The following is an 11,617-nucleotide window of genomic DNA, read 5'->3' as shown; positions in this document are numbered from 1 at the left end:
CTGAAGATTTGCCAAAGGTCACCCAGCAGGTCAGGTGAAGAACTGAGGCAAGCTTGAAAGTCTCTTCATATTTGACCCATTTCTTTCTCAGTTACATATCTAGGTATCACTGACAAAAATTAAATCATTTCAGCACTTTTCTTAAAAGTTGATTAAAGCCTGCTTTGCTGTTATTGTCAAAATGTTGTTGGCAATTATCTCCTCAATTAGTAAAATGGATATTTTAAAGAGAAGCTTAATTTTTAAATGTTATCTTTGATGAAATAAAAATTGAGCTTTCATAGCTGAGTTCTTGTAAATGAGAATGATATTTTTGTGTTTTCCTGGGATAGCCTACCCACTGGAAATGCCCTCTCTCAGATTAGACTGCTGTTTGAGCAATTTTTGTTCCTCCTAGGCAAAATAATGTAGATGTTTGTTCTTGTCTAGCATGGTGAAGAAAAATCACTGTCACTATATAAGTGAAATATGTTTAATTTAAAAAGGAGCATTTGGAGAGGGATCAGGAAACTGGCTTCCACTTCTGCATCATCTGTAGTAATTTTGAACAGCTGGTTTTTTCAAAAAAATAAAATGACCATATTCCTTTTTACATTTTCAACCCCCAGCATCCAACATAGTACCTGATTCATAGTTGATATTCAATAAATACTTTTTACAAGAATACATGAATGAAAAAGTAGAAAAACAAAGGTTTATGGTTATTAAGAAAAACATTAAAAAGGAAAAATGGGTGGAATTTTACATACAGAAGTTTGTTTTACATCAGAGCCTTGAAAGAAAGAAAAGCTTATAATTTCCAGAAGGAAAATGAAGTTAACAAATCTAATCTAGGTCATTTTTTTCTTATTGTGGTGTTTTGTTATGTTTTATCTTGAGGTTTTAATGGCATTTAGGTGAAACTAAAGCCGTACATCTTCACTTAATGGAAAAAGGGTCAGAAGATACCTTTGGGAACATTTCCTCCACTATTTAAGCCATGCTAAAGAAGAGATTACATATTACCTAAAACATCCAGTGTAAAATGTATTCAAGTTACCCCATATCTGAAGAGCTATTATTATATCCTCTGAAGTGGTGAATAGGCCAGAAATATTCTATATAGAGAGGTGTCCCTCCTCAAATCACTCCCTGCCTTCCCTGGCAGGTGATGGAGGGAGGGAATGATGCCCCTGAGCGACTGAGGATGGTGACAGCAATTAACACAGTGTAGAGGAAGATAATGCTTATCTAAATCCTTGTGGTTTCCAGTTAGAGGAACCCAACTCAAATTAAATGGAAAGAAATGGGTGTGGGATTATGGAATATAAAATTACAGATTTGTTCTTGTCATCACACCTGGATAAGCTCTCATGCTCAAACAATCTGTCCGGAAAACTCTGTTCCCTCTTTCATTCAGTCCTACTTTCTTGTGTGGTGATTCTGTGCTCATGCAGTTCTCTCTATACGGTAGTGTCAGCTTAATACCCTTTGTATTAATTCATTTTCACACTGCTATAAAGACACTCCATGGGACTGGGTAATTTATAAAAAAGAGTTTTAATTGACTCACAGTTCTGTGTGGCTGAGAAGGCCTCAGGAAACTTAAAATCATGGTGAAAGGCAAAGAAGCAAGCAACTTCTTCACAAGGCGCAGAACAGAGAGAGAGTGAAGAGGAAACTGCCACTTTTGAAATCATCAGATCTCATAAGAACTCTCTCACTATTGCAAGAAGAGCATGGGAAAACTTGCCCCCACGATTTATCACCTCCCACCAGGTCTCTCCCTGGGAATTACAATTCAAGATGAGATTTTGGGTGGGGACACAGAGCCAAACTATATCACCCTTATAACTCATGTTATCAAAAAAAAAAAAAAAAAAAAAAAAAGACAAGACAGTCTCTTGCCCAATCATTGTTCCAGATTTGAGTATGTGGCTTAGGTAGAAGTAAGAGGATGTATGACCTCTTTGGGAATAATAATGCAAATTCCTCTTGTGGAAACAAACCTTCTTAAGTAATGTAATGGTACTTCTGGATGTGTAGAATAATTTTTGACGAACGATTTAAGTAAAATACATAAATGTTAATGGTTTCCTTAATGAAGGCAACTTGCTCCAGGATTCTTCTGGTTTAAGTCATGTGCCAGTCTCAGACCACTTACTGTATCTAGGGTCATGAGGCCCTCTAACCTGCCAGGTCATAAGCAAGGCAGCAGGGCCTCATCTCTCATAGCCCCCAAACTTACCTGGAGTGAGATACAAAGAATTCTTAGAGGGAGGGAATGTTAGACAGATATAGAACAACAAAAGTACACTCCCACACTGATGAGGTAACCTAAGATTTATCAACTTTAATGGGAAAGTAGAGAAAAGAACTTACAAAGCAGATTTTTTAAAATAATAAATAAAAATTGAGAAGTCTGACTCCTCTAACTGTACAAAATCTCCATAATGCATGATATAACTCTTCATGATCTTGACATACATTTATATTGCCTTATTTGTCTTAATTTCATCCTTGTGCAAAGGTAGAGTATGTCTTATTAAAGCAAAGTGTATATAAACATTAGAGATATATTTTATTCCAAATATTTAATATTGTCATTAAATGGACTGAGGACACTCAGATAGTTAGGCAACCCAGTCTCTATTCTTAGTTCTGTAAGTTGTGTGTGTCTGTGTGGGTGTGTTTTGATTTTATTATCTCCTTATCTTCTTATTATAGAGGTCAATTACATAATTGCAAAGTCACTATTATGCAGTTAGAAAGCTCACATAGAAGGAAAGAATCCAGTATTTGTTCTATGACGATGGTATTCTGATACATGTTTTGGCCTTTTATATAATTAATTTGACCAAAATATAGTACACCCTTATTTTATGCCAACACTCAAGACAAACAGTCAAAGGTATAGGCCAGATCTCTTCTCTAATAGGATGTAAGTATTTTGGGAATCACTCTGAAGAAAAAACAATCAGGGCAATATACTAGGGAAATGATGATGGGACAGAAATCACTAACTCATGTTGTAGGTCAGATGGTGCATCTGAAGAGGTGATCTGAAATGTGAGTTATAAAAAGATCTCATATCTAGATCTCCAAAAAGAGGGTTCCAGGCAGTAGGAATTAAAGGTGCTAGAAAGAAGCAAATGATGTGTGAGTCTCTTACAAAGGACACTGTGGCCAAACCATGGTGAAAGTTGAGTTAAAGAAGATGACAAGAGAAGTTAGGTTGAGGGCCAGTGATGTTGTATCTTGTAAGTAATGCCAAGGGGTTTTCAGTCTGTGGAATAATTAGAGGGCTGAAACATAGAGAAATATATATATATGCACATAGAACACAACACAACACACATACATATATACACACATGTGGGGAAATTTTACGTATATACACACATATATATTTTAATATATATTATAGCATCATACATTTTCATATCACAAGGACCTTAAGTTTCAAATATTATGGCTATTTTAGGGTTAGGGAAAAAATGAAGCTCAGAAGTTCTTACGGTGACAATTCACTACCTAGAACAGAATTCAAGATAAGATCCATATGAATAACATGCCCTTTCCTCTGGTCTACTGTCTCTCACTATAGCCACTAACTCAGTTCTTTCCTAGAAAGCTACAACCATGTGATCTGAAGAGGAAAGAAGACACTGGAGAAGAAAATGAGCATATCCATGGGAGATTAAAAATATATATATATCCCCCATCTTCATTTACACAAATTTTTAATTCCTTCCTCTTTTTTGGTTATAATGTTCTTTAAGTTTTCTCAAGCTTGGATATGAAGTTTTTTATCTTTTTATTTTATTGTTTTTTGAAAACTAAGGTAATTTTAAACCTTTTTGTATTAAACCGAACAATCTGAGTGAAATTCAATAGGCATGAGAAAGATTATCCTATAACCAAGGATCAAGAATTAAAAGTGTGATTGAGGTTTTTGTTATATTTTTTAATTATTAGATAGTTGAGCAATAATTTTCAATGATTGCCTCTTTAGTCTTTGTTCTTAAAGCAGTGTTATCTATAATTAAGGAGATTGGCCTGAACTACTATTTTTACACCTTTTGCTAGCATTGCTCAGGAGTAAGTGGAATAAATGTGCTATGATTTTTTCCCAATTGCTTCCTTTTCTTTTGTTTTGAAGTTGCTTTCATTTTTTATTAGCACACTGCATCAGAGGTGGGTTAATTCTGTCTTTTTATCCTTGTCAGTCACACCGTATCCAAGACTGCTGATTTCCAATTTGTTTCACAGGGGAGGTGGAGGGAGCAGGTGAGCAAAGGATTGCAGTTCTGCTTTTACCAAACACACACACACACACACACACACACACACACTGCACATGAAATGGAAGGGGTCTTATGGATCTGACAGGCTAGGTTATTGGTCCTGACATGTTTAGCATATTTGCAGATAACATGCATAATGCCATCCTATAAGGTGATCACGTTTTCAGAAGACCAGGAAATGAGAGAAATAACTAAGCTGAATAATAGAAATAGTATTCAAATGCTTCATTCTAACTTGCAATGATGTGTCACATCCATCTGAATTCCATTTACAGTTTAACTATTTCTGGAAGGGCAAAGAAGTCCAGAAAAATAAAAGCACATGCAAGGGAGATATTGTTTATGAGGTGAACATTTGAAAAAGGAGAGATGGATACATGTCAGTGATTTGGTGTGACTACAAGGGAAATTGAAACGGTCTCAGGTGCCTTTCTTTCGATATGTGGCTCTAATTGGGATGGGGGGCACATCTAGCACACTGTGTTTAGCGCCAGGAGTCATTCTTCAGAGATAACTAGATGAGGTGGAAACACTGACAAAGAAAGGACATGGAATTGAGAAGGAACTCAAACACATTAACCTTCCATGAGTTTTATATTTTTTTAAAGAGGGAGCTGAACAATCAGATTGCCCTAGCTGAATTCCCAGATCAACTTTTTGGAGATTTTGGTTTAGTGATCAGATTGGCATACGTAACTATCCTCATGCTTCAGAAAACCTACATGCTTAATTTTTCTCATCTATGAAAGGGAAATGTCACATTTCCCAAAGGGTAGCTTTTGGATGAAACCAAACAATACATATAATACAATCAGCATATTACCTAATATATTTGAGACAGCCAGTGAAGATTACTCCCATTTCTTTTTCTTTTCATTATATTTGTTAATTATAGAAGGAAGTTAGGAACAGTGACTCTCAAATATAGCCATCGGAAAGATGGTTAGGTCCAGTATGAACACAATAACAAAAAATCAGCCCTTGCGATTGCCCTCAGAAGCTAAGGGCAGCCCCGATAGTGTCACTTTTTAATCTTCTGTGCCATACTCATATCATTTTTCATGTATCTTTTGTCATTAAAAATGATGGGGTGCATTTTGTAGACAAGGGAAACAGTAATGCAAGTTATTTTGAAATGACATTGTAGCAGTAGTGTAAGAAATTATTTGGCTGGCGATGGTGAGAGAAACATGGGTTATGAAGGTGATCATTAACATAATTTCATGTCTATACTATTGCAATATTCAAAGTAGAGGTAATAGAGATGAATATGACAGCTTCGAGATTCCATTGATGGTGTTTGTATTATTTCACTATAGCGTTCTAAAAGTGATCTTTAGTTCACCTCAAACAGGAAAAGAACACATAATTCATGTTTAAGTATTTCAGCAATTTAACTCTTAACAACTGTAACTTAGTCATATTCAAAGGTAGAAATTCTATATATAATGTATAAAATAATATATAGTATATGTATGTATTATATATATAATTTTTATATATAATTTATAATATATATAAAATTCATATATATATATATATAAGAATCTGTTTCTGACTTGCCAGACTCCACTAGGGTTGCTTACTCCCCTTTTTTCAGATATCCTGTGATCTTTTCACTGCATCTACCCCAGAAGCTATATGAATTTAAGCAATTGAATGGGAAGAAGGACCATAATATTTTGAAGTCCCAGTTATGTGTATGGTTCAGTACTCGATGCTTTAGACGTCTGGTATTGAGGAATCAGACCTCTAGTATGTTATTAATACTTCCTCAAGGATCCCCCAGTGAGTGGAGTGAAGATCGAAACCCAGATCTGTCTGATTCCAAAGTCCATGGTCTTCCTTTCACAGCATGCTTTAGTTTCTGCCTCATTAAATTCTGCAATTTTAGACTTTTGTCACACATGTGTAGTAACACACTTTTCCTGGGAGAAACAAATTCATAATGTAATTGAATAGCAAAGGAGCATGTGCTTCAGGGTGGTGCTACAGCCCTCCCCTAACTGGGGGCTGCACATGTGCATGTGTGTGCTTATGAAGGTGTGTGAGTGTATGTGTGTGGTTGTGTGTATGAGTCTCCAGTGTTCAGTGTGTGGTGAATCTAATGGAATTGGAAAGCTCTGTGAAATTCTTGAAATTATATCACCAAAGAATCCACCTCTCACAAGGGCAGCATCAGAGAAATACCTACAGAGAATACCAATTAACACTCTGAAATAGCCTGATTAATACACAAACATATTTTACTAGCAACCAAAATAGGATTTTCATCTTAATCCTTTATTAGAACACAATCATTCAGCATAGTTTCAAGTCAAGCTAGAAAAAAAAAAAATAGAAAATATTCATGGTTCATTGAAACACCTTCAGATGTTTAACCTTTCTAAAAGTTACTTCTAATGTTCACCACCGAGCAACTGCAGCTGAATGATAAGGAACTAAGGTAGAGGCTCGGGAAAAGGAGATTATCAAATATAAACAGTTAATTTGACTATTTTCCTTAAACTCAGTGGGTAACATGGATTTTAGTTTACAGACTTATACCTAATGCCAAAAAAAACAAAACACAAAAAACAAACAAAAAAACCCACAACATTCTTTAGGGGAGGTAGGATGCAGTAGTTTCAAATTAGCCTTTTCTTGGAAATATATTGTTAAATTTATAGATAGTTATTTTAAATTAAGGCAACTTAAGCTAGAAACATCCTGATTTCCTAAACTCTGACTCCACTTTTTGATGGGATTCAGAGGCCACTGTCTTCTTGGTCTCAGATATCATGGTACCAGTGACGGCCAGGCCCTCACCACACTGTGCTGGCTGCCTGATGGTTTCCTTGTTCTTTCCCATAGCTTTAAATACGGCGTTCTCCATACCACATACATTGCAATTGATTTTGAGGCATTTTAATAAAGATACAGTCCTTCCGTGTCTCTATTTTAGGACCTGAGACTTCACTTTATCTAGTAGGGAAGGCTTGAAGTTTCTTCAGGATTAAGTCTATCTTTTCAGTTCTCTTACTTGCAGAACCCAGGAGTACTGTCTGTGCTGTAGGGTGGGCTTTGAAGTTCATCGGGAAATAGCTAATCCTGCTAGGGGTCTTTCTTGAAGACCCTACACTAGTTGGAGGTAGGTTCCTTCGCAATTGTAGATTCCTTTGTAGTAGAACTGAGGCTGGTGTTTCCATAGGGGAAAGCGCTGTGCCCTCTGCTCATTGGGCTGCTTGGGCCTTTCTCCTTTTCCTCATCCCTGGGGCTCCATAGCAAGCTAAGGCCCGGAATAAGGACATATTTAGGGTCTACATGTCCTTTTCAGTCCCATGGTGATGAGAATGGCTTTTATCAGGAGTTTTGTCTTTTTCCTTTCTTTTTTTTCTCTGGGCTTCTGCATTACATTGGAACATCTTGCGACTTCACTTTTCTTCTTTTTTAATATATATCATTTTTGTTTTGTTTTGTTTTTGAGATAAAGTTTCACTCTGTTTCCCAGACTTCACAATCACAGCTCATGGTAGACTCAACCTCCTGGGCTCAAGTGGTCTTTCCACCTTGGCCTGCTGAGTAGCTGGGACTAAAAGCATGTGCCATCACACCTGTCGAAGTTTCTTAAATTTATTTTATAGGAACAGGGTCTCTTGCTATATTGCTCAGGCTAGTCTTGAACATCTGGGCTCAAGCAATCCTCCTGCCTCAGCCTCCCAAAGTACTGGAATTACAGACATGAGTCACCACACCCAGCCTTATCCTGTTCTTCATGTAAACTTCAGTCTGCAGGGTTGAAGGGAGGAGCCCCACTATCAAACCCTGAGCTTTTTCTGTAATGGCTTTGCCATTTGTGTCTGCTCTTGAAATTACTGCAAACATCCTGCTGTCTAGGGAGAGACTGGAAGCTCCTGCTGACATGCTGAAAGCACCCTCTGAGGACAAGGACATGCTTGCAACACTTGCTACAAACATGGTAAGACCCTCTAAAAATGTGTCAGAAGTGCCTGGAAAGGTCATGCTGGCTCTACTTCCTCCAGGATCAGGAAGGCTGTTCCTGCCCATGCTGTCTTTTTCTGGCCTGCCTTCATGTTGGATTCCTTCCTTTCCCAGCATTATCAGAAGAGGCAGTTCTAAACACCTCAGGGACCATGCAAAGCCTCCTGATGCTGACCTGACATTGACCTCCCTCTCTATCAAGCTCCATGGCAGATGAGAAGGGAAAACAAGTGAAATAGAGAAGATGAGACCAGAAAGACGTGACCAGAAATGACCACCTCTCTTATACAGCAGAACAACTCAAGAGCTTATGATTAGAAGAATTTTTGAGATCATCAAGTCCAATCTTCCATATGATGCAAGAAAACCCTCTAGAGTACCTCCCAAAATGGCCGTTCTGGTTTTGCTAGAACCAATTCACCAGTAAACATTCTCATAGACTTATATTTTATACAGTTGTGTTAGTATTGCCACAGAATAAATTCCTGTGAGACTGCTGGTCATAGGGAATGTATAATTTACATTTTAATTACAAGTAGAAAATTGTGCATATGCAGGCAATCGTGTTGCACTGCCATTAATGTGTACAGAAATTTGTGCATGGCAGCCATGGGGAGGCAGATTATGGCTCAAAGAATAAACTTCCTAATAGTTGGAAATGCCCGTGACAGATCAGATTGCCTGGGCTAGGGTAGGAAGTATTCAAAAATAGATTGGAGGGTGAGGATGCATATAGGGTATGACAGGAGAAGCTGACATCAAGAAAACTCTGGAATTCAGCCTTGGAGAACAATTGGAAGAAGTACCAGGGGCCTCTCCAACATGGCAAGGCTTCAGAATGGGCCCCACACCCTTCCAAATGGGAGACACCTTCCCGATGAAACTAAGAGACCATCAAAAGGTTTTGTAGATGCAGATTTTACCTACTCTCCCAGCGTTTCCTGGATCTATCTTCTAGAGACTCTGCAAAGACTGCTGTATCGAAGACAGGCATGCCTATTGTGGCTGCAGCTGGGATGCTCTGGGTGCTGCTAGAATACTCTAGTGGTAAAAAGAGGTAAATGTGGCTTTTCCAGTGAACAAAAAGATCTTTTCCACACAGTCAAAAAGTGAAATGAGCAGCCAAGTGGCAAGTTTCTGAAGAGTTACTGCTTTTCAGTATCATTGGCAAATATTTTTACCAATTCCAATGAAAACAACCAGTCACCTCTAAGGTGTTACTAAGCTTGTTTTCTCTAGCCTGGATGTCATAGCCATGTTTGGTATATTCTTCACAGTTTGCAGATAGTCCACCTAGCAACATGACATTAGGTAGTGCAAGGCTGGGGCTAGACACAATGGGAGAACATGCCCACAGTCACCTTTTCAACTTGGTTGTGCACATGAGTCATAGCCCCTTTGCTGATCTGGCTAAAGTCATTCTCAAACATTTGTGTGCATTTGAATGTAGCATAATCTCCTTGCACAGTTGTCACTGCAGTTTCTCCGTGGATTAAACAGGGCCACTGCACAGCTGCATTGAGCTGTGCAATACAGTAACCGGGTTGTTGCTCAAGGCTACATTTAATGAAAGCAGCTCCTCATGGCTCCACCAACCCTTCCTTGCCATGCCTTCCCATGCTTTCTATATTCCCTGGCAGATGTTGGAGGGAGGGAAGGAGGCCACTGGGCAATTGAGGGTGGTGTCAGGCATTTCCAGCCTGAACCCAGATGTGTCCACCAGGGCACAGAGATGTGGGACACACCCGGGAGGGGCCTCTCTCCAAGCTGGATGCTCTGGGTCACCACCACCTCAAAGTGAGCCGGCAACTGCAATGCTCCAAAGAATACTGTTGCTCTGGAGCCTCCAACTGGGCCTAAAACCAGCTGGAGGGCCCCTTTCATTCTCTCCTGTTCATGGTGACTTGTTACCATTATACACCCGTTTGTTCCTGCTCCCCGCAACCATCCATCTGTCCAGGACAGTGCCTCTGGGAGACCCATCAGAGGCAGGAGTACGGGGTAGTCGGGCGGCTCAATTGGTCTTTATAAAGGAAAGCAACATGCTAGACAGTGGGGATCCTAACCAAACATAATTCGGGGTCATCTTTTACCCCAATTTTCTTTTTGAGGCAGAAATTAAAGGCAGTAATGAGTCCAGTCTTATTACTAATTCATAGAAAAATGATTTCTTCTCCCTGTTTTATCTAGTTTAATACATTCTATTAAAATCATAAATGTATTATAATTTTCTATATCCAACAATGATCATTTGCATAGCAGTGGATGAAAGAGAGACATATTTTTTAGAGGATATTTCTGAAATTAGAAGAAAGCAAACAGAAACCTCTGTGGAACGTTTATCTAACGTATTTTAGAGAGTGGCAGACTTTAATTGTGGAAATGCAGGCGCCAAGCATATCACATGAGTGGAAGCTCAGTATCCAAGTGACTTACAGGTTATCAGCTCTGTCAAGTACCTTAAAATTACCCCAGTCATAGTGGGTCTTATTTCTCATTTTACATTATTTGAAAGGTGCAGAAATATGTGCCAGGTGGTGAAAACATTCCCTTTGGTTATTTGTCTTGTTTGTTATTCTGCAAGAGATTTATTTTCTTTCTTCCATGTGATATATTTTTTTATATATATATAAAATCGCTAAAGGATTTTCAGACCATTAAGTTATTTAATGTTATTTATCCTTAAAGTTTGATGTTAACTAACTCATTTAAATATAGCCACTCTCTTCTAGCAAACCAACACTTTGTGCTAGAAAATAGAATGATGCTTTTCTTTCACTATCAATATGTTCCTGTTTACATTCTTTCTCAGTTACTTCTATAAGTTGATTGATTTTGAGCAAATGATTGTCAGTCTAAAAGGACACAGGTCAAGCAGGCACAGCAAAACAGCATATCTGACAGCCTTTTTGCACTTTCTTCAGTATGAGAGCATTACATAGTTATCAGAGCAAAGGATCTGCCATCAGACAACCTGTACTCAACCCTCATTTCTGTCTCTCTTAGTTGTGGGACGTTAGGCAGGTTTCTTGACCTCTCATAGCTGTATTATTCCTACTTACGGTGTTGACATAATGCCATCTTACCTCATAGGGATCGACTGAGAATTTAAGTCACTGCAGAGAAAGCTTTCAGTCCAAGGACTGATACATAATAGGCACTCAGTAAATGGTAGCTGTTCTTACAAATGAGTTGCAAGTATGTCTTTCAATAGCCATCAATCTAAGTAACAAAAAGCTCTAAATAAACAGCTCTTTTAATCTGTTTAGGAGGTTAGAATTCTTATTATTAATACTCGCCCTGTATACATACACATAGATTAGGTACACAGAGGCATTGCTCGCAAATCT

Source organism: Papio anubis, chromosome 18 (genome assembly GCF_008728515.1).
Source record: "Papio anubis isolate 15944 chromosome 18, Panubis1.0, whole genome shotgun sequence".
NCBI classification, from domain to species: Eukaryota; Metazoa; Chordata; class Mammalia; order Primates; family Cercopithecidae; genus Papio; species Papio anubis.
Note: the sequence above shows the minus strand (reverse complement) of the source record.